This window comes from Schistocerca nitens, chromosome 12 (assembly GCF_023898315.1).
Source record: "Schistocerca nitens isolate TAMUIC-IGC-003100 chromosome 12, iqSchNite1.1, whole genome shotgun sequence".
NCBI lineage: Eukaryota > Metazoa > Arthropoda > Insecta > Orthoptera > Acrididae > Schistocerca > Schistocerca nitens.
In genome coordinates this window covers 89,432,919-89,456,191 of record NC_064625.1, presented here as the reverse complement: position 1 = coordinate 89,456,191, position 23,273 = coordinate 89,432,919, and the positions used below count along the sequence as shown (strand labels likewise).

The 23,273-nt window shown below is 43.8% G+C and overlaps 1 long non-coding RNA gene across 1 annotated transcript in view; it reads right to left on the bottom strand.

The window, feature by feature from the left end:
• The window catches only part of LOC126215238 (uncharacterized), a 155,317-nt gene that overhangs the window by 67,130 nt on the left and 64,914 nt on the right, over positions 1-23,273 (bottom strand). Inside the window, exon 2 of the long non-coding RNA XR_007542110.1 lies at positions 2,006-2,098. This is a non-coding gene — a long non-coding RNA (uncharacterized LOC126215238). The remainder of the gene's footprint in view (positions 1-2,005; positions 2,099-23,273) is intronic.

The following is a 23,273-nucleotide window of genomic DNA, read 5'->3' as shown; positions in this document are numbered from 1 at the left end:
CTTGAACCAAGGACCTCTCGTTCCGCAGCTGCTCACGTTAACTACGGGACCACGGCGCTCCTGAGCTCACACTACCCTTGATGTTGCCTATCTTGGGCATGGACTACTCAGTTTGTATATTTTGATTATTTTGTTTCATAGTTCCACACAACTTCTTCCTGTTTTCTGGATTGATGTGTGTTCAGTTTTTCAAGGCCTATCCACTGTGCCAACTTATAACTAAATCTGAGGGGGGTGCGATGGGGAGGTTCCTTTGTTAGTTATACTTGGAGCACTGAGTCCTGTGGTAGTGAAACATGGATTGTGGGAAAACCGGAACAGAAGAAAATCGAAGCTTGTGGGATGTGATGCTACAGAGGAATGGTACGATTAGACATGTGTTAAGATACAACGGAATAACTTCCACGGTTATGGATGGAGTTTCCGAGCGTAAAAACTGTAGGGAAAGACAAGGATTGGAACACGTCCAGCAAATAACTGGGGATGTAGGTTGCAAGTGCTACTCTTGAGATGAAGAGTTGGCATAGGAGAGCAATTCATGGACGGCCGCATCAAAGCAGTCAAAAGACTGATGATCCATACCGCACAAAAAACAAGTAGGTTACGTATAATATTTTGTGAAATACTGTACCGTATACATCAGAAAAGAGCAATGAATGTAAGAGATCGCTGTAATGAACCACAGGATTAAACAAATTAAAATTCTAGTACATATTCAATATTTTTGACTGAGTTCGGATTTTCATATTTTCCGATTACGAGTGGTTTTAAACGATACGATCCATCATGCAGTGACGGCTTTGACGACCGAATGTCGTACTTGGTGGTGAATCTTCCGGGCTGCATGGCTGTGGTCGAACAAACTTTTAGGTTCATGTGTTTCATCTGGGCATCTTCGGAGGGGCTTCTGACTGTGCTGTCATGGGAACATGGGTCGCAGAGCGACATAAATACCGTTATAAAGTGCATGTCGCCGAGTTTACACGTGTTCTGCAGAATGACAGTCCATACACCACTGAGTACCATGACTTCTTGTGTTTTGTTAAAATTATTACTATTCTTACATATTTAGACTTCTTTCCTATATAGTCGTGGATAATAGTTTGTCACAGTAGATAAAATCTTGGTTTCGGGAAACTTCACATTTCCGAAACTAAACTGCGTGTTCTGCTAGATCTGAGTTTTCAGTTTGCCCTAGTCAGCAAAGAATGAATGGATGGTTTCTGTTCTTTAGGACAGACATCATGCATTCATACAATTGATTCGCCCAGATGGGGAACGAATCCTTCAGAGCGGATGCACAAATAGGTCCGACCTTCTGCGGGTATCTCTGAGTAGCGGGAAGCACTAGATGGGAGTATGGATCGGCCTAGGGGTGTACTGAGATAGTATGTGCAGTTGCGATAAACACTGTGTTCCGGGTGGCGCGCGGTGACTGCCTAGTAACCGGGAGATCCCGAGTTCGAATTCCCGACCGACACACATTTTTACACACCGCGATTGATACTGCGTAATCTCCTGATGCAGCTGACATCAATAATCCCTTCCCATTCCTTTCCTTTCTTCCCTTCCACCTTCAATTTACATACAAAGACTTAAGTTGTTTCAGACTTGTATTCAGACTTCTCTTGGTAGTACCAATAAACATCTTTCCAGATACTCATTCTCATACTCTCCACTTCCTGACAGAGGAGGATGTTTGTTCTTTATAGATCGATGAGCTTGACATATTTTCTTAGTTGGCCAAAAAACCGGTCTGATGTCATGTTTCTGTAAAATCTTGCGGACCTGATCAGTTACTTTTTTGAGAAAAGGGAGAGAAACCGTGTTCTTCCATCTGTGTGTTTTATCGTTGTGCTTTTTCCGACTGTTATTGGGTCGCAGAAACCCATCAGAGAACCGAAAAGTTTCTTTGACCACCGCCGTACAGACCGGAAGATTCGTCAGCGGCTATGAGCTATCATTAGTAACACACAAAAGGGCAAGTGCTTCGTTCGCTACTCACCTTACATCCAAATGTTAAACTGCCTTTCCTGCTGGCTTGTATATCGTCGGAGACGGGCTTAGGAAACAAGCCAGTCTCATCGGCGTGGTAGACCTGTGCCAAAGATAAATTTTCCTTTAGTAAAACAGTACTCAGTTATTTATGCAACAGTTAAAGACTTTCAACGGCTGCACTTAAACTGCCCCCCTCGCACACACACACAGACACACACGTTACTGTTAGAGATATTGTATCAATTATGGAATCTGAAGAGCCAGCCAGTACTAGCATAGAAACCTGTTTAGTCTAATTTATATGGTCTTTCCATTGCTGTCACTAGTTCGACTCCTCTTAAATGACCTCCGACATGCCATCGTTGTATCTTCTACGTGCACATGGGTTAACACTGTCATAACACTGTGGGGAGAACCACCAGTAAAAGTACATTTACGGTGTACCCATCCTTTCTCTTACGTGTTGCAGTTGGTAACTGTTTGGCCATGAAGAATGACGGGATGAAAACACAACATAGTGGAGTCTAATGTGGGTAGCCAGTCTGAAAGAACAGATACCATCTGAATATATAAATAGTTAAGGCTCACCAGCCACTTTACCATCTTCTTCTCCTGTGCGAATGCACAAACAGTGCCCGAACTCTCACGGGAACCGGCAACGCGCTGCCATTAATGAGTATAATGGGCGGGGGCACTACCAATGTAGTGCGGGACAATACGTTGAGAATGTGGGTTTCGCGGGAGGCGTGGCAGAGATGAATCCCTGCAGTCGCACTATCCTCTGTGTCCTCGGTGGCTCAGATGGATAGAGCGTCTGCCATGTAAGCAGGAGATCCCGGGTTCGAGTCCCAGTCGGGGCACAGATTTTCATCTGTGCCCGTTGACGTATATCAACGCCTGTAAGCAGCTAAGGGTTTTCATTTCATTGTAAACTCATTTACGATGGCGCCGCAGCAGCGATAGAGCCAGAGTGAAATATCCGTAACTTTACTAAAACTGCATAAACAGTTTGAGATACCGAAATGAGATTTTATCAAATGATAGAGTATTTCACCACATGGTTATTACGCAAAACTTCATTATCTGCCGAGTTATTCCGCTAACTATAGACTTTTTCGATGAAATAACGTAATTTTTAAGGGCCATTAATAGCTGGTGAAACGAGAAACGCTAAGGGCTTTGGAACTACGCAAGTGAAGACATTGCACATTAACGTTTGTACCGAGGATGCGATTTTCCATAAGCTACTTACCTTGCTTTTCCTCAGTTCCTCGCTTAATAGACTTAATATACCACTGTTTCAGAATTCCCTCGCAGTTGCGACTGCACAACATATTAGTGAGGTGACACTGTCTAAACACCGCCATGTTTTGGCAAAAGGAGCAAATTTTAACGTGGCAACAAGAGAAATTTGTAGGTTTTACTCAAAATTCGCCACTCATGTCGCTTTTCTTGAAGTTGCAAATTGTTAACAAGCCAGACGAAAATAAATCGCTGCTTTAGATCGTTATGATTGATCACCATACGGGCGTGGAGATGCTGTACCTAATATTTACAAAAAATGTGAGTGTAGACTTCAGTCTAGAACGGCACTTCCCCTCCGGCGCACTGCATTTCCCGTACAGAGCCAGCCCGTAACGCCCACCACTAGCACTCTCCACATGCGTGCCTTAGCGACTGGGCGTCTACCGGCGACGTTTTTCTGCGTGGATTCTACATCTCGTTCCTGTCCTCCCATCAGGAAAAATCCTTGGCAGTATCAGGAATCGAATGTGGGCACTCCACAAAACAGTCGTCCGCAGCTCGTGGTCGTGCGGTAGCGTTCTCGCTTCCCACGCCCGGGTTCCCGGGTTCGATTCCCGGCGGGGTCAGGGATTTTCTCTGCCTCGTGATGACTGGGTGTTGTGTGATGTCCTTAGGTTAGTTAGGTTTAAGTAGTTCTAAGTTCTAGGGGACTGATGACCATAGAAGTTTAGTCCCATAGTGCTCAGAGCCATTTGAACCATTTGAACCACACAACAGTCAAGAGCACTGGCTGCTCACCTACGGAAGTGGACAGGCGAAATAAACTGCTGGCCACCGCAAATGCAACACCGGGAAGGATGCAGCTAACGAAATTTTGCTTGATTGTGCATATGCAGCATACCGGGAAGAATACATAATAAAATTCATAGATGACTTGTGGCTATACAAGGTGTAGTACTGGCCACTTTGGTAGCAACATTGACAGTAACGCAGCTGAGTATAAAGTCCATCTGAGCTTGGATGGCAGATAAGTCATTTAATGATCCAATTACATGCTAATGTTCATCAATGGCAGTGGCATGGTAGTCTGTCGGCAACCCGAGGCAAAGTGTTTCCTGTGGGTGAGGGGCAACATGTAGTCTCCCGTTATCTTGTTGAAGATACAGCACAGGCATCGGCCTTAACAAGCCAGTTGCTGCCCAAATTATTGGCTATAATATGATGCTGTCTTGTTCCCAATTGCACCGCAGGCCATCTCGTTAAACGCTCGCCCGTTGTAACGTTCGTTTTCCGCTATGGTCCACACACGGATGCGTTATCTTGATGCTTCGAGGGGAATCAGGACTTCACAGAGTTTCTTTTGGATGCATCAGGCTACTCTCTGTTGTTTCGTCAATGGAAGCTGCAACAATCGTCACTCTGCCAACAGGCTGTGGTGTCCGGAACGTCATCACACTGTCTCTTCAGACAAGCCCATTACGAAATTCAAGACATGTGACGTCTCCGTACGATTCTGCACAGTCGAGCAAACTATGTCCCTTCACTATGGCGGTAGCTGTGCGGGCCTGTCGGAATGACATTGCATGACGTTGGCTATGGACTATTGAATGTGAATGTGTGTATGTGTGTGTGTGTGTGTGTGTGTGTGTGTGTGTGTGTGTGAATGTGAGGGGTGGGGGATTAGCCATACGGTTATCCGCGCCCATACGAAATTAATACAAACTAGTGTAGATAAAACGGAGAAAATGCTAGAAAACAGATATATACGCTGAAGAACCTAAGAAACTGGTACACATGCCTAATATCGTTTAAGGCCCCCGCGGGCACGCAGAAGTGCTGCAACACGACATGACATGCACTCGACTAATGACTTCAGTAGTGCTGGAGGGAACTGACACCATTAATCCTGCAGGGCTATCCATAAATCCTAAGTGCACGAGGGGGTGCAGATCACTTCTGAACAGAACTTGCAAGACATCCCAATAATGTTCATGTCTGGAGGGTTTGGTGGGCAGCGGACGTTTTCAAACTCAGCTGAGTGTTCCTGGAGCCACTTCGTAGCAATTCTGGACGTGTGGGGTGTCGCATTGTCCTGCGGAAATTGCCCAAGTCCGTCGGAATGCACAATGGACATGAATCGAGTCAGGTGATCAGTCAGGATGCTTATGTACGTGTCACCTGTCAGAGTCGTACCTACACGTATCAGGCGTCCCATATCACTCCAACTGCACATGCCCCACACCATTACAGAACCTGCACCAGCTTGAACATTTCCCTGCTGACATGCACGATCTGTGGATTCATGAGGTTGTCTCCATAGCCGTACACGTGCATCCACTCGATACAAATTGAAACGATACTCGTCCGACCACACAACGTTTCCACTCATCAACAGTCCAACGTCGCTGTTGACGGGAGCACACGAGGTGTAAAGCTTTGTGTCGTGCAGCCATGAGGAGTGGGCCTTCGCTCCAGAGCTCATATCAATGATGTTTCGTTGTCTGGGTCGCACGCTGACACTTGTAGACGGCACAGCATTGAAATCTGCGGCAATTGGAGGAAGGGTTGCTCTTCTGTAACGTTGAAACGTTCTCTTGAGTCGTCGTCGTCCCCGTTCTTGCAGGATCTTTTTCCGGCAGCAGCGATATCGAAGATTTGATGTTTTACCGGATTCCTGGTATTTGCGGTATACTCATGAAATGGTTGCACGGGAAAATCCCCACTTCTTCCTTACCTCTGAGATTCCGTGTCCCATAGCTCGTGCGCCGACTACATCATGTTAAAGCTCATTTACATCTTTGTAGTAGCAGTAACCCATCTAACAACTGCGGCAGACACTTGTTGTCTTATGCAGGCGTTGCCGACAGCAGCGCCGTATTCTGCCTCTTTACATATATCTGTATTTGAATGTGCATGTGTACACCAGTTTCTTTGTCGGTTCAGTGTACAAAGGCAATGTCGTGACTGACTGACTGACTGACTGACTGACCAACGCCCAGCCCACGTCGCTGAAGACTTCTCGGTTAGAAATAAAAAATATATGTTTGAAGATGAGGGTCTTATACTGCAGGTGTCGTTTAAGAAGGAATTTCTCGAAATTCCAACCCTAATGGGGTGTAACAGGGGATGAAGGTCTCTTTTTGAAAAGCCACACTATTAAGACAATTTTCAGGCTAGACCTACGACACATAAAGAAATACGGATTTCAGAATTTATGGAGATTTAACACTATCGGGATGAAATAGTGGGTGAAAACGTGTTTTGTACATATAGAAATATTAGAGAACTACTATAATATTTTTAGTTACATCTGTGAACGTCCCTCCCATGAACCATGGACCTTGCCGTTGGTGGGGAGGCTTGCGTGCCTCAGCGATACAGATGGCCGTACCGTAGGTGCAACCACAACGCAGGGGTATCTGTTGAGAGGCCAGACAAACATGTGGTTCCTGAAGGGGGGCAGCAGCCTTTTCAGTAGTTGCAGGGGCAACAGTCTGGATGATTGACTGATCTGGCCTTGTAACATTAACCAAAACGGCCTTGCTGTGCTGGTACTGCGAACGGCTGAAAGCAAGGGGAAACTACAGCCGTAATTTTTCCCGAGGACATGCAGCTTTACTGTATGATTAAATGATAATGGCGTCCTCTTGGGTAAAATATTCCGGAGGTAAAATAGTCCCCCATTCGGATCTCCGGGCGGGGACTACTCAAGAGGACGTCGTTATCAGGAGAAAGAAAACTGGCGTTCTACGGATCGGAGCGTGGAATGTCAGATCCCTTGATCGGGCAGGTAGGTTAGAAAATTTAAAAAGGGAAATGGATAGGTTAAAGTTAGATATAGTGGGAATTAGTGAAGTTCGGTGGCAGGAGGAACAAGACTTCTGGTCAGGTGACTACAGGGTTATAAACACAAAGTCAAATAGGGGTAATGCAGAAGTAGGTTTAATAATGAATAGGAAAATAGGAACGCGGGTAAGCTACTACAAACAGCTTAGTGAACGCATTATTGTGGCCAAGATAGATACGAAGCCCACACCTACTACAGTAGTACAAGTTTATATGCCAACTAGCTCTGCAGATGACGAAGAAATTGAAGAAATGTATGATGAAATAAAAGAAATTATTCAGATAGTGAAGGGAGACGAAAATTTAATAGTCATGGGTGACTGGAATTCGGCAGTAGGAAAAGGGAGAGAAGGAAACGTAGTACGTGAATATGGATTGGGGCTAAGAAATGAAAGAGGAAGCCGCCTGGTAGAATTTTGCACAGAGCATAACTTAATCATAGCTAACACTTGGTTCAAGAATCAAAAAAGAAGGTTGTATACCTGGAAGAATCCTGGAGATACTAATAGGTATCAGATAGATTATATAATGGCAAGACAGAGATTTAGGAACCAGGTTTTAAATCGTAAGACATTTCCAGGGGCAGATGTGGATTCTGACCACAATCTATTGGTTATGAACTGCAGATTGAAACTGAAGAAACTGCAAAAAGGTGGGAATTTAAGGAGATGGGACCTGGATAACCTGAAAGAACCAGAGGTTGTAGAGAGTTTCAGGGAGAGCATAAGGGAACAATTGACAGGAATGGGGGAAAGAAATACAGTAGAAGAAGAATGGGTAGCTCTGAGGGATGAAGTAGTGAAGGCAGCAGAGTATCAAGTAGGTAAAAAGACGAGGGCTAATAGAAATCCTTGGGTAACGGAAGAAATATTGAATTTAATTGATGAAAGGAGAAAATATAAAAATGCAGTAAATGAAGCAGGCAAAAAGGAATACAAACGTCTCAAAAATGAGATCGACAGGAAGTGCAAAAAGGCTAAGCAGGGATGGCTAGAGGACAAATGTAAGGATGTAGAGGCTTGTCTCACTAGGGGTAAGATAGATACTGCCTACAGGAAAATTAAAGAGACCTTTGGAGAGAAGAGAACCACTTGTATGAATATCAAGAGCTCAGATGGCAACCCAGTTCTAAGCAAAGAAGGGAAGGCAGAAAGGTGGAAGGAGTATATAGAGGGTTTATACAAGGGCGATTTACTTGAGGACAATATTATGGAAATGGAAGAGGATGTAGATGAAGATGAAATGGGAGATAAGATACTGCGTGAAGAGTTTGACAGAGCACTGAAAGACCTGAGTCATGACAAAACTCTACCACCTGGTGAGCAAGATGTATGAGACAGGCGAAATACCCACAGACTTCAAGAAGAATATAATAATTCCAATCCCAAAGAAAGCAGGTGTTGAGAGATGTGAAAATTACCGAACTATCAGTTTAATAAGTCACAGCTGCAAAATACTAACGCGAATTCTTTACAGACGAATGGAAAAACTAGTAGAAGCGGACCTCGGGGAAGATCAGTTTGGATTCCGCAGAAATGTTGGAACACGTGAGGCAATACTGACCCTACGACTTATCTTAGAAGAAAGATTAAGCAAAGGCAAACCAACGTTTCTAGCATTTGTAGACATAGAGAAAGCTTTTGACAATGTTAACTGGAATACTGTCTTTCAAATTCTGAAGGTGGCAGGGGTAAAATACAGGGAGCGAAAGGCTATTTACAATTTGTACAGAAACCAGATGGCAGTTATAAGAGTCGAGGGGCATGAAAGGGAAGCAGTGGTTGGGAAAGGAGTGAGACAGGGTTGTAGCCTCTCCCCGATGTTATTCAATCTGTATATTGACCAAGCAGTAAAGGAAACAAAGGAAAAATTCGGAGTAGGTATTAAAATTCATGGAGAAGTAAAAACTTTGAGGTTCGCCGATGACATTGTAATTCTGTCAGAGACAGCAAAGGACTTGGAAGAGCAGTTGAACGGAATGGACAGTGTCTTGAAAGGAGGATATAAGATGAACATCAACAAAAGCAAAACGAGGATAATGGAATGTAGTCAAATTAAATCGGGTGATGCTGAGGGGATTAGATTAGGAAATGAGACACTTAAAGTAGTAAAGGAGTTTTGCTATTTAGGGAGTAAAATAACTGATGATGGTCGAAGTAGAGAGGATATAAAATGTAGACTGGCAATGGCAAGGAAATCGTTTGTGAAGAAGAGAAATTTGTTAACATCGAGTATAGATTTAAGTGTCAGGAAGTCGTTTCTGAAAGTATTTGTATGGAGTGTAGCCATGTATGGAAGTGAAACATGGACGATAACCATTTTGGACAAGAAGAGAATAGAAGATTTCGAAATGTGGTGCTACAGAAGAATGCTGCAGATAAGGTGGGTAGATCACGTAACTAATGAGGAGGTATTGAATAGGATTGGGGAGAAGAGAATTTTGTGGCACAACTTGACTAGAAGAAGGGATCGGTTGGTAGGACATGTTTTGAGGCATCAAGGGATCACAAATTTAGCATTGGAGGGCAGCGTGGAGGGTAAAAATCGTAGAGGGAGACCAAGAGATCAATAAGCAGATTCAGATGGATGTAGGTTGCAGTAGGTACTGGGAGATGAAGAAGCTTGCACAGGATAGAGTAGCATGGAGAGCTGCATCAAACCAGTCTCAGGACTGAAGACCACAACAATCTGTGAACGTTGGTTTTTTACTTCTCGAACAGAAATAAAAAATATATGTTCGAGTATTTCTGGAAACTGAACCAGGAAACTGAACACAGTGAAATACGGGATGAGATTTTTTATGGACGTATCCTATTATGAAAGCATTTTTAAAGCTAAATATATAAATATGGCTTCTCAGTTAGAAATAAAATATACGCGTGTCACTGTTTTGGAAATTGAACAACTAGGGGGGGGGGGGGGTGAAACAAGATCACACTGACTCATCACCGCCGACCCGAAACGCTAAGGACAGAAACTTAAAGTTTGTAGAGGGTGTGGATCTTATACTGTAGGGATCGTTTAAACGAGATTGTCCGAAATTCCACTCCTAAGGGGGGGTCAAATAGAGGATGAAGGACTTTTTGAAAATATGTCGCTATTAAGAAAATTTTGAAGCTAGAAGTAGGAGAACAGGTATTTGGTTTCACAGCCAAAAATTAAAAAAATATATGTATCTCAACATTTTTGGAAATTCAACCACTAAGGGAGTAAAATAGTGGTTGAAAGTTTTCTTTAAAACAAATGACTACTAAAAACTGCTAAAGGATTTTTAAGGCTACATCTATGACATTTGACTTCTCGGTTAGAAATAAAAAAAATTATGTTTACCTGTTTCAGTGTGCCTGGAAATTCCACTCCTAAGGGAGTTGAACAAGAGATGAAACGTTTTAAGAAAATATTTCTTTACATTGAAAAAATTTTAAACCTAAATTGATGAATATTGGTATTTTACTTCTCGATTAGATATAAAGAAATATTTTTAGGGTATGAAATTTGCTATGAAAATAGCTCCGCAAGAAATCAGAACGCATGATTAACAACTTTGGAGTCCGGCCACGAGAATCGCTTCTTGGTTAGAACTAAGTTCGGTAAAGACCATTCTTATACGGCCTTAATTAGAGTGGAAAGCTTAGATGATGTTACAGTTTGTGAACAACATAAAAATTCGATTAAATAAAAAAAAGAATCTCTGCAGGCCATACACTTTACACGAGTGCAGCAGCGGACGCTAAGCTAGTCTGAGACAAAATCGCAGTCAGTCTCGTCCAATCGCGCCCATGACCACGGCGCAATCACACTAGTCCAGTCCAGTATCAACAACAACAACAACAACAACAACAACAACAAAAAATGGCTCTGACCACTATGGGACTTAACATCTGAGGTCATCAGTTCAAAATGGTTTAAATGGCTCTGAGCACTATGGTACTTAACATCTGTGGTCATTAGTCCCCTAGAACTTAAAACTACTTAAACCTAACTGACCTAAGGACATCACACACATCCACGCCCGAGGCAGGATTCGAACCTGCGACCGTAGCGGTCACGCGGTTCCAGACTGAAGCGCCTAGAACCGCACGGCCACACCGGCCGGCCTTATCAACAACAGCTTCTTTCAGTTTTCCAACACTGCACTATCATGCCACATAGAGGCATACAACACTTTGATGGAGTCAGGATAGTCGCTTTACTTTCAGCAGGTCATACACAACAAGAGGATGGCGATCAGATAGACATCACTAAAAGTGGCGTGCCTAAGTTGTGGAGAAAATACAGAGACGCGGGAAATGCGAATGACAGACCTCGCAGTGGTCGTCCTCGTATGAAAACACCAATGCAGGGTCGTTGCCATTAACGTTAGAAACATAGTGTCCATATTCGTCAGATATGCGCTGTCATATGTCCCTGTCTTCCAGGACAGTTGAGGTTTCAGATTAAAGAAATTTGTGTCCCGAAAAACACTTCCAGGACGGTAATTTGTCCTAGATTTCAGAGAAATTCTCTCATACTATCAACTTTTTTCTCCAAATTCTAGGGTGAACCTATATTTCGACTCCAACTGTTAACCTATATAACGGAAGTTTTTACTATCACCGTTGACTCAATTCATACAGAAGTATCATGGCGCGTTAACGCTGCAGAGTTTCTGTTTTTCCCTTAGTACAGTACAGGCTTCGCGCAATGTAGTTCTCTCTTTCTCTGAGTCGTTATGCCGTTAATCTGTTATTAAAGTGTTTTACTGTTTCAGACGAACTGAAAATGCGAAAGAGAAAGTGGTTATTCCGAGAAAAATATTCAGAAGAATAGGTCTTCGTAAAACGAGGCGTGAGTGAGTATGAAGCAGAATGTGTAATTTGTAATGTGTTTCCATCGCACATGCGGACAAGGTGGATATTTAAGGATTATATAGCAAGCGTAAAGAATAAATAAAACGTGGACTCCGTAAGCACTTGAAAATGGATAGTTATTTTGTTTGAATTTCATTTAAACAAGGCAATTTCGTAACAGCGGCGAAATTAGTAACGTGCTATCAAACTGTTAAACACCACATGTTTTTGAAACCAGTGAACTGTACTTCTAGACTAAACTCCAGACTTCTCAATGCTTTCAAGCACAAACAATGTGAAAAAGGTCAGAACAAAATCAACAGTAATCGTGAAGTAATTGTTAGCGCACGACACCGTCAGACAAACATGATCTTTCAAAGGTCCGTTATTTTGTATAGCTACAGATAATTGTGATGTAGCTACAGACATTAGTAATCACAAAGCCGACAAAATATTTCCGTTAATTCAAAAATGGTTCAAATGGCTCTGAGCACTATGGGACTTAGCTTCTGGAGTCATCAGTCCCCTAGAACTTAGAACTACTTAAACCTAACTAACCTAAGGACATCACACACATCCATGCCCAAGGCAGGATTCGAACCTGCGACAGTAGCAGCACCCGGCCGGCTCCGTAAATTAGTTCACTTTCGTAAGGTTAAGGGAAGTGCCCCGGTTTCTGCTTTCCATATCACGTCCATTTTTATCCAGTTTAATAGGAACGTTCCGGTTTCGATATGGAGATTATGGCAACAACACGTCTACCTCTCTAGTACCGCAGAGAGATCCGTTGTAAGCACCGAAGCTTCCGGAGGGATTTGGAATTGGCCGCTGCGGCATATCTACTCGTTTTAATATGCGCTTCCCCAGGGGCGGATCAAGGGGGCGGGGGGGGGGGGGCAATAGGGGCAATTGCCCCCCCCCCCCCTTGTGCGTGACCGATCTTTTTTTTTCCTACTGCTTTAGGGGCTGATTTTGCTTGAAGTCGAAGATGTAATCAATGGCACGCAGTTTGATGTAACAATTCAAAAAGAGACCTTGAAACCTCTTCCATTTAGCGAATAAACTACATAAGAAACAACTATACTTACGAATAAAATGATAATATTCGATGAGGCATGAGCGATCTGTGTCCCTTTTTTAGCACTTTCCCTGCAGTGCGTATGCAAGATTTTGTTTCTAGTGGCAATTTGCAAAGAGATGGTGTTGATAACTAAGCGATGAACACCGAAGGAATACTTGAAAATGTTCTCATCAGTTGCAAATAGTGAGAGCCTTACGACAGTCCCTTTTATTCTGGAATTGCACGTTTTCGATCTGGATGAACGCTTCTCCCCCATTTTGGCTTTCTTCTCACTTTGATGCAGAATGTGAACAAACATTCATTAGCCAAATGTAATAATGTACACTTAAATAACGTCTGTGGATTCATTCACAATCCATTCTCTCATACAGTAAGAATATAAATGTTACGGTCAGCAGATTCAAACAGATACTGACGTAATTAACAATATAAGATGATTTGCTGAACACAATCAAATACCCTACTATAACTTTTCGCAGTCGTATCGTCATTGCTGCATATAAACACATGCGCGAATTCGATGGAAACATTCTGTGATATGAAAGCAATTGGTGAACTAATTTCGAAGATTTAAGAATGGAAACGAACATTAGCAATTTTATAGATTATTTTACATCAGCAGACAAGCACGGAGTTTTTCAAGTGCACGTGTCGTATTTGAAGAATATTTTTTACGTAATGCAGTAAGTTATTTCATTAAACACACTTAACACATAGCGATACACAATTAAACTTTATGTGTGTGTGTGTGTGTGTGTGTGTGTGTGTGTGTGTGTGTGTGTGCGCGTTTGCGTATATAGAGCATTAATGCTTTTATTTGGAATTAATTTTTTGGAAGGCAGGTACCAAAACATTTGCCCCCCTGACCGAGATCCTGGATCCGCCCCTGCTTCCAGCGCGTTATGAACTACTTCACACATCTGTGAAGAGACGCTGCAGTTAGACAAAATATTATAGTGCAGTGAAATAGTAATAATAAACTGACTCTTCTAAAATAATTTTATATGCATGTTGACCTGTAATCAAGCCCCTCAGAAACTTTCATTTTATCCCCTGCTTAGCAAGCGTGGTTCAAGGTTGCACTTCAAGCGTGATTGGCGTGGTTTTTTTTCTGAGAGCTCCGCAATGAAGAAGTGGATGTATTTGTGCTTTTGCCGTTAAGCGCAGAGTAATTTCGCGGATGGAGAAAGGAACGGACGTGACGCGTGTCAATGGCGGCCTGCTATTGGTCGGCGCGTCTCTGATGACGTCACGGGTCAGGAGGCGCTGCGGGAGCGGCTATTGAGAGCAGAGCACAGCTGCCGCTCCGCACGTGTGTGTGTGTGTGTGTGTGTGTGTGTGTGTGTGTGTGTCACAGGGGGTGGGGCGTGGGGTAGCTGCGTAGGGGTGGCCATGCCGCCGTCTGGCAAATCAGCAGGGCTTTCCTCAAAACTGCACTCTTACGCCACACTCAAGTAGCGACGATTACGAAGGCATTTTTTTTATTTTTTGTTCATCCGTAGATCTCTTTTTACAAGGATGTAGGACATGTCAAAGTACTTACAAATTTAGATGAATTTAAAATAAGCTAATTGGTATAAACAGAAAGTTGGCTGAAACCAGACGTAAACAGTAATGAAATCCTAAACTCAGATTGGAATGTATACCGCAGAGACAGGCTGGACAGTGAAGGGGGAGACGTGTTTATAGCGATAAGAAGTGCAATAGTATCGAAGGAAATTGACGGAGATCCGAAATGTGAAATAATTTGGGCGAAGGTCACGGTTAAAGCAGACCCAGACATGGTAATTGGATGTCTCTATAGGCCCCCTGGCTCAGCAGCTGTTGTGGATGAGCACCTGAAGGATAATTTGGAAAATATTTCATTTCCCTGGTTGGAGATTTTAAATTGCCGGATATAGACTGGGAGAGTCAAAAGTTCATAACGGGTGGCAGGGACAAAGAATCCAGTGAAATTTTTTAAAGTGCTTTATCTGAAAACTACCTTGAGCAGTTAAACAGAGAACCGACTCGTGGCGATAACATATTAGACCTTCTGGTGACAAACAGACCCGAACTATTTGAAACAGTTAATGCAGAACAGGGAATCAGCGATCATAAAGCGGTTAATGCATCGATGATTTCAGCCGTAAATAGAAACATTAAAAAAGGTAGGAAGATTTTCAAGTTAAGCAAAAGTGACAAAAAGCAGATTACAGAGTACCTGACGGCTCAAAAATACGTCCAATTAGAGACAATAATTAGATTTACTCCTGGTATACAACACTTCTTTTACAAATAACTTATTACATAATGTAATGCCACATTCTTGACTCATATCTCACTATCACTCACTGCACACACTATACAGCCATTGTTCATAACACTGCTCGCGCAGTATGACGTTTTTTAACAAACCCCTACTCTGTTTTAACTAAGTAATCTTTCAATGTATAAAATGTATTGCATTGCGCGCGCGCACACACACACACACACACACACACACACACACACACACACACACAGATGATCTCTGGGCCATTTTCTGTACCGCAACTTCCCATTTGCTACCGTGAAAAACTGAGTCAGCATCCCTCCATAACGAGTGAGATGTTGAGCTCAGAAAGACGAAGAAGTGTCAGTATTGTGCTATGCACAGCTTGGGGGTAAGTAATTCAAATGGCTCTGAGCACTATGGGACTTAACATCTGAGGTCATCAGTCCCCTAGACTTAGAATTACTTAAACCTAACTAACCTAAGGACATCACACACATCCATGACCGAGGCAGGATTCGAACCTGCGACCGTAGCGGCCGCGGCGTTCCAGACTGAAGCGCCTAGAACCGCTCGGCTACCGAGACCGGCGAAATTTAATAAACAAAAACGACAGACTCGTAAGGAACCATGGACATTGTCATGCTGAAGTCTGGGTTAAATTCATGGGAAGTATATAAATAATTAGTATGAGAAGTTACGCGTTTTGGCGTCGAACACCCGACCGTGTCGACCAATGAGAAGCAAGTTCAGCACAACTGGCGGACTCTCCCATGGGACTGCCACATACTGTACCATCTGTCGCTTGTTCCTCACCGCACTTTTGTACCATATGCTACTTCATTTGTATCAAGCTGCATCAAGGCGAGCTTGTAGAAAAATAAAATACTGGCAGGCACAGCCAGGAATATCACACATGCTCAGATGAGTCCCGATTTAAATTGTTAAGGGCAGATGGATGGGTTCGAATGTGCCATGGATGCAAGTTGCCAACAAGGCACTGTGCAAAGTGATGGTGGCTCTACAAAGTTGTCTATTTACCTGGAATGGACTAGATTCTCTGGTCGATATTAACCGATCATTGACTGGAAATGATTACGTTCGGCTAGTTGGAGACCATTTGCAGCCATTCTTGGATTTCCTATTCCGAAAAAATTATGGAATTTCTATGAATGACACCTACACACGTTGCTTTCAACTTGAACAGGTTACCCTACACCCGATGTAGCCATACATCCCCATACCATAATTCCCCCCACAACGGTGCTTTGCTGTGGGCTGAATGTGTGCTTAGCATCTAGTCATTTCTGCACCAAAAGTCTGAAGTCTGCCGTGAAACTCAAGTCTGCGCACCCAAGAGGAAGTCATAAATCTTCATTCGACTCTTATTCCTCACCCACCCTAGAACGCAAATCTCGCACCTTCCGACTTCCGTCTGTTTGGCGTAATGAGAGGTGTACTCAGCGGGAAGTAGTAGGTGGATGATGGGAAGAAGTTTGCTCCAGTGGAGCTGTGGACGAGCGGTTTTAGGCGCTTCGGTCCGGAACCGCGCTGCTGCTACGGTCGCAGGTTCGAATCCTGCCTCGGGCATGGATGTTTGTGATGTCGTTAGGTTAGGTTAGGTTTACGTAGTTCTAAGTCTAGGGGATTGATGACCTCAGATTTTAAGTCCCATAGTACTTAGAGCCATTTTTTTGTTCCAGTAGAGTGGTACTACGAGGGCATATAGGTCCTCCCAGTAAGGTGATGTAAGGCTGTCGCATGGAACGGAGATTATGTTTCATGTTGAAAAACAGGATTTTGTAGACAAAAGAGGGGTGAATATTATGGCGTCTTGCAATCATCAATAAAACCAACCTGCTTTTAGAAATAAAGTGTGTTGCTTTATTTGTTGGACGCCCTTCGTACTTTCGATACTATACAATCACTGCGCAAGCGTAATGTAAGTAGAACACTAACTTACTGATTTATGAGTATAAGGTTGACGTCGGGGAGGAGTACGCGTCTGGTAAGAGTTCACAGTGGAATTTTCCCTATATTGGCAACACTGGCCGACAACGAAAAAGTACATTTAGTTGTTACACGTAATCTTGTAGAGCTCCGCCAGATGTGTTGGTTGTTGTAGGTAAATATGATTTTATACAGATGGGAGTGCTTTCTTTAGAGATGCATATTCTAGAGCAGCTCCAATCCAAACAGCTGAGAAATCGTTCGAGTCAGCGAGAATATTCCCATTCAATAGCAACGCGGGGTAGCCGCGCGGCGTTGGGGTCTTTGTCACGGTTGGTGTGGCTCACCCCGTCGGAGGTTCCAGTCCTCCCTTGAGCATGTGTGTGTGTGTGTGTGTGTGTGTGTGTGTGTGTGTGTGTGTGTGTGTGTGTGTGTGTGTTGTCCTTAGCGTAAGTTAGATTAAGTAGTGTGTAAGCTTAGGTCCCATAAGATCTTATCATAAATTTCCAAAATTTTCCCATTCAGTCCGGATCTCTTCACAGCAGATGATTTTGCTCCACCAGAGATCACTGAGAGAGCCGAATTTCCAACAACTGAAGAAGGCAAAAGCGCTCAACAGGATCTCGTCAGTGATAGACGATCTGTCTGTGCAGTCACCAACAACAAAAAAAATAAATAAATAAAAATAAAACAAACCAAGAATGTGACACAAACGTGTTCAGTGTGCTGATATACGAACAGATGTAGGCCTGTCCAATATTTATCTATTGCCTAAGTGTGAACGACCCACAGCAAAGAAGAAGATGCCAAAAAAATTCGATATTTTGTCTAGGTTTCCGTACAGAAACGCATTGTTAGAAAAACAAGCTAAACCAGACAAAAACAAGAAGAGACACAATTGCAGTAACTAGCAACCCAGAATATCTACGGCCATCATCTTCAGTAACAACAAGGCCCAAATCCAAACAGGAATCTGATGTTTCGAACTGCCCAGGTGTGGTAAACTCCACACTGATCCTATCACGGAAGGCAGGATTATGTGTGATAACTGCTTCCAACTGCAGCACGAAGAATACTCAGCTTATAAAGGACTTGATGAATTTTCTTGTTATTTATGTTAGTGCATACTCTTTGACTACGGGTCGCGTAATCTTACCAGATCATGCGGCTAAGAGTACGAATGGGCAGTGTCTTACGTATGTTAATATTTAAGACTAGTCTTTAAAAGTTGGGCAGCTGCAGCTGATATACACTGAAAAGCAGCCGGCCGCTGTGACCGAGCGGTTCTAGGCGCGTCAGTCCGGAACCGCGCGACCGCTACGGTCGCAGGTTCGAATCCTGCCTCGGGCATGGATGTGTGTGATGTCCTTAGGTTAGTTACGTTCGAGTAGTTCTAAGTTCTAGGGGACTGATGACCTCCGATGTTAAGTCCCATAGTGCTCAGAGCCATTTGAACCATTTGAACACTGAAGAGGCAAAGAAACTGGTACACCTGCCCAGTATCGTGTAGGGCCCCCGCGACCACGTAGAAGTGCCGCAACACGACATGGCATGGCCTCGACTAATGTCTCAAGTAGTATTGGAGGGAACTGACACCATGAATCCTGAAGGTACGGAGATGTCCTCTGAACAGCACGTTGCAAGGCGTCCCAGACATGCTCAATAATGTTCATGTCTGGGGAGTTTGGTGGGCAGCGGAAGTGCTTACACTCAGAAGAGTGTTCCTGGCGCTACTATGTAGCAGTTCTGGACGTGTGGGGTGTCACACTGTCCTGCTGGCAGTGCCCAAGTGCACAATGGACATGAATGGATGCACACTCAGGCGGGATGGTTACGTACATGTCACCAGCCAGAGCCGTATCTCGACTATAAGGGGCTCCATATCGCTGTTGAGGGTATTAGATTAGGAAATGAGACACTTAAAGTAGTAAAGGAGTTTTGCTATTTAGGGAGTAAAATAACTGATGATGGTCGAAGTAGAGAGGATATAAAATGTAGACTGGCAATGGCAAGGAAATCGTTTCTGAAGAAGAGAAATTTGTTAACATCGAGTATAGATTTAAGTGTCAGGAAGTCATTTCTGAAAGTATTTGTATGGAGTGTAGCCATGTATGGAAGTGAAACATGGACGATAAATAATTTGGACAGGAAGAGAATAGAAGCTTTCGAAATGTGGTGCTACAGAAGAATGCTGAACATTAGATGGGTAGATCACGTAACTAATGAGGAGGTACTGAATAGGATTGGGGAGAAGAGGAGTTTGTGGCACAACCTGACAAGAAGAAGGGACCGGTTGGTAGGACATGTTCTGAGTCATGAAGGGATCACCAATTTAGTATTGGAGGGCAGCGTGGAGGGTAAAAATCGTAGGGGGAGACCAAGAGATGAATACACTAAGAAGATTCAGAAGGATGTAGGTTGCAGTAGGTACTGGGAGATGAAGAAGCTTGTACAGGATAGAGTAGCATGGAGAGCTGCATCAAACCAGTCTCAGGACTGAAGACCACAACAACAACATCGCCCCAACTACACACGCCCCACGCCATTACAGAGCCTCCACCAGCTTGAACAGTTCCCTCCTGACATGCAGAGTCCGTGGATTCATAATGTTGTCTCCACACCCGTACACGTCCACGAGCTTGATACAATTTGAAAAGAGACTCGTCCGACCAGGGAACATGTTTCCAGTCATCAACAGTCCAGTTTCGGTACTGACGGGCCCAAGTGAGGCGTAAAGCTTTGTGTCGTGCAGTCATCAAGGATATCGAGTGGGCCTTCAACTTCGAGAGCCCATATCGATTATGTTTCGTTGAGTGGTTTGCATTGAAATCTTCAGCAACTTGCGGAAGGATTGCACTTCTATCATGCTGAACGCTTCTCTTCAGTCGCCGTTGGTCCCGTTCGTGCAGGGGTTTTTTTTTTTTTTTTTTTTTTCCGGCCGCAGCGACGTCGTAGAGATGAGATTTTACCGCATTCTTGATATTCACGGTACACTCGTGTAACGGTCGTACGGGAAAATCCCCACTTCATCGCTGCCTCGGTGGTGCTGTGTCCCATCTCTCGTGTGCCCACTGTAATACCACGTTCAAAGTCACTTAAATCCTCGTAACCTGCCATTGTAGCAGCAGTAACCGAACTAACACTTGTCGTCTTATATAGGCCTTGCCGACCGCAGCTCCGTATTCTGCCTATTTACATATATCCGTATCTGAATACGCATCCTTACACCAGTTACTTGGGCGCTTCAGTATGTGTTGTTTGAAAACAAACCAGCAATAATTTGCTATAAGGAAAGTTTGTTTTAACCTTCTCATGTACTAAATATCCGTGGTTTAATACGGGTTGTTTCAAAATGAATGCACTGATTTAAGGTTTTATAGCACATATTATATTCACCTTACAATTACAAGTAATACACCAAATGAAAGAGCCGGCCGCGGTGGTCTCGCGGTTCTAGGCGCGCAGTCCGGAACCGTGCGACTGCTAGGGTCGCAGGTTCGAATCCTGCCTCGGGCATGGATGTGTGTGATGTCCTTAGGTTAGTCAGGTTTAAGTAGTTCGAAGTTCTAGGGGACTTACGACCACAGCAGTTGAGTCCCATAGTGCTCAGAGCCATTTGAACCACTTTGAAGCAAATGAAAGAGAAATAGTTTTTGTTACAATTATTCAGTGTGAACACAGATCACACGTCGAGTCGATAAGCGAGTTGTTCCGAAACATTGACCAATCTGTCTGGAGTAAATGTTGCAATAACACTGTTTCTAGTCGTATAGATCAGCTGGTATCGGAGGTACGTACATATAATCGCGTCAGATCGTGTGTGAACGTGGAGGTCATGCGTAAAATGCTGTCTCAACCGGCCCCTTACGCCCAATCCACCGGTCGGATACAACGTCGTTTAACCAGCCGCATACTGAGATATGCCAGTGAGGCGGCGCACCATCTTGCTCCCAAATAAACATGTGTTGTTCGTTTTCTTCCCATTGAGGCACGGGCCATGGCTGTAGCACATGAAGATAAGAAACGTCAGTTACAGTTGGTTCACGGAAAAAGAAAGGCCCATAAACTTTCCGCGGGGATGTTTCTTGGGCTAAGCGTGAAACACTCGCACTCGTTCAACACGTTTTTCAGTCACTCTTTGTCATTCCATAGTCTTCCCATTGCGCACAGGTATACAAACAACACTATTTGGGTTCCTCCATCAAATGGTGTATTATTTACAATTGTAAGTTGAACATAATACAGGGTGGCGCACGAAATGTGTTACCAATTGTTTCTTTCACAATTTACGACGCACATTTGATATTCCGCTGGGGTCTCTACAGCAGTACTAGCAGAGCTTGGAAAAACAAATGAGTTACGAAATGACGTGTAATTGACGATACTGCCGCTAGGAGCCTAGTAAGCAGCAATGGCTGACAATGGAAGACTGACGACACAACGACGATCGGCAATTGTGTTACTTTTTCATGAAACGAAAAGCATTGTTGTGACTCAGAGGCGTTGTCGACAACAGTTTAACACACGATGGGTCCCTTGCAAGAAGACCATCCACAGGTTGTACGATAAATTTGTACAGGAAGGAACAGTATTAGGAGCGAAGCGACCTCGGCCTAAGCCTGTTTGTTTGCCGGGGAATATTGAAGCGGTACGAGTTGCTGTACAGAGAAGTCCCGGGAAGTCGTGTAGAAAGGCAGCAGTGCAACTGGGAATATCCAGACGCTCTGTTCAACGCATTCTTAAAAGCGACCTCCATATGTACCCATACAAGATGACCTGTTTGCACAGAAGCTCACTGAAGAACACAAGCAGCAGAGACCACTGTTTGCTCAGTGGGCGGAGGATAGGGAAGAAACTCTCAACAACGTTTGGTTTTCTGACGATGCGTATTTTCATTTAGACGGTGTGGTTAACAAACAAAATGTACACTTTTGGGCCACTGAAAACCCACAAGTGCTTCATGAACGACAAGATTATGCTCCGAGGATTACAGCGTGGGCAGCAATTTCCAGTCACGGACTTATTGGATCCTTTTTCTTTGAAGAAACTGTGAACAAAGAGAGTTATTTGAGCATGCTTCGGAATAGCTTCATTCCACAGCTTCTTGATACTGCCTTGCCCTTTCACACGCAGTGGTTCATGCAAGATGGAGCAAGGCCACATACTGCAAACACTGTGGTGAAGTTTTTACATGAGCATTTCGACATGCGGATCATTTCACTCAGGTTTCCAGGTCGCTTCAATGACAGACAAAATTGGCTCCCCGATAGTCCAGACCTCAAGCCATGTGACTTTTTTCTTTGGGGCGTACCTGAAGGTAAAATTTTCCCAAAACGTCCACGTGATTGGAGCTCAGAAGACTTATTCTTCAAGCTTGCAGTGAGATTACGGAAGACACGTGCCGTAGGGTAATAACTAACTTTAGTATTCGTTTGAAGGAAGCTAGGAAACGAAATGGTGGACATATTGAGCATGTGCTGAGTTAGAACAAATCTCCATGGACGGCTCTTCATTGTAGTATATGTTCATTTCAGATTGTATTGACAATAAAGTTTATCAGAATGAGATTTTCACTCTGCAGCGGAGTGTGCGCTGATATGAAACTTCCTGGCAGATTAAAACTGTGTGTCGGACCGAGACTCGAACTCGGGAACTTGGCCTTTCGCGGGCAAGTGCTCTAACAACTGAGCTACCCAAGCACGAGTCACGCCCCGTCCTCACAGCTTTACTTCCGCTAAGTTTATATTCAAAAACAAAATGGTATCACATTTCGTGCGCTACCCTGTAAATGTTATAACGCCTTAAAAACGGTCTGTTCATTTTGAAACACCCTGTACTAAGTGCGTACTGTTACCCGACTTTCCCTTAATTGGGGATCTGATCATTATGACGTGAAAGGGTACAACGTGTATGGCTTTCTGAAGGAAAGGAGCAGGGTCAGTCAAATGAGTTATGTGGGTAATAGATGTGCCGAGCTAGAGTTCGAATAAAGAGACTGGCACGCACTTGGCGCGGTCCGTTCCCGATTTTTCGCAGTTCTCAGGGAAAGTTTCTCCCTGCGCCTCAGCAA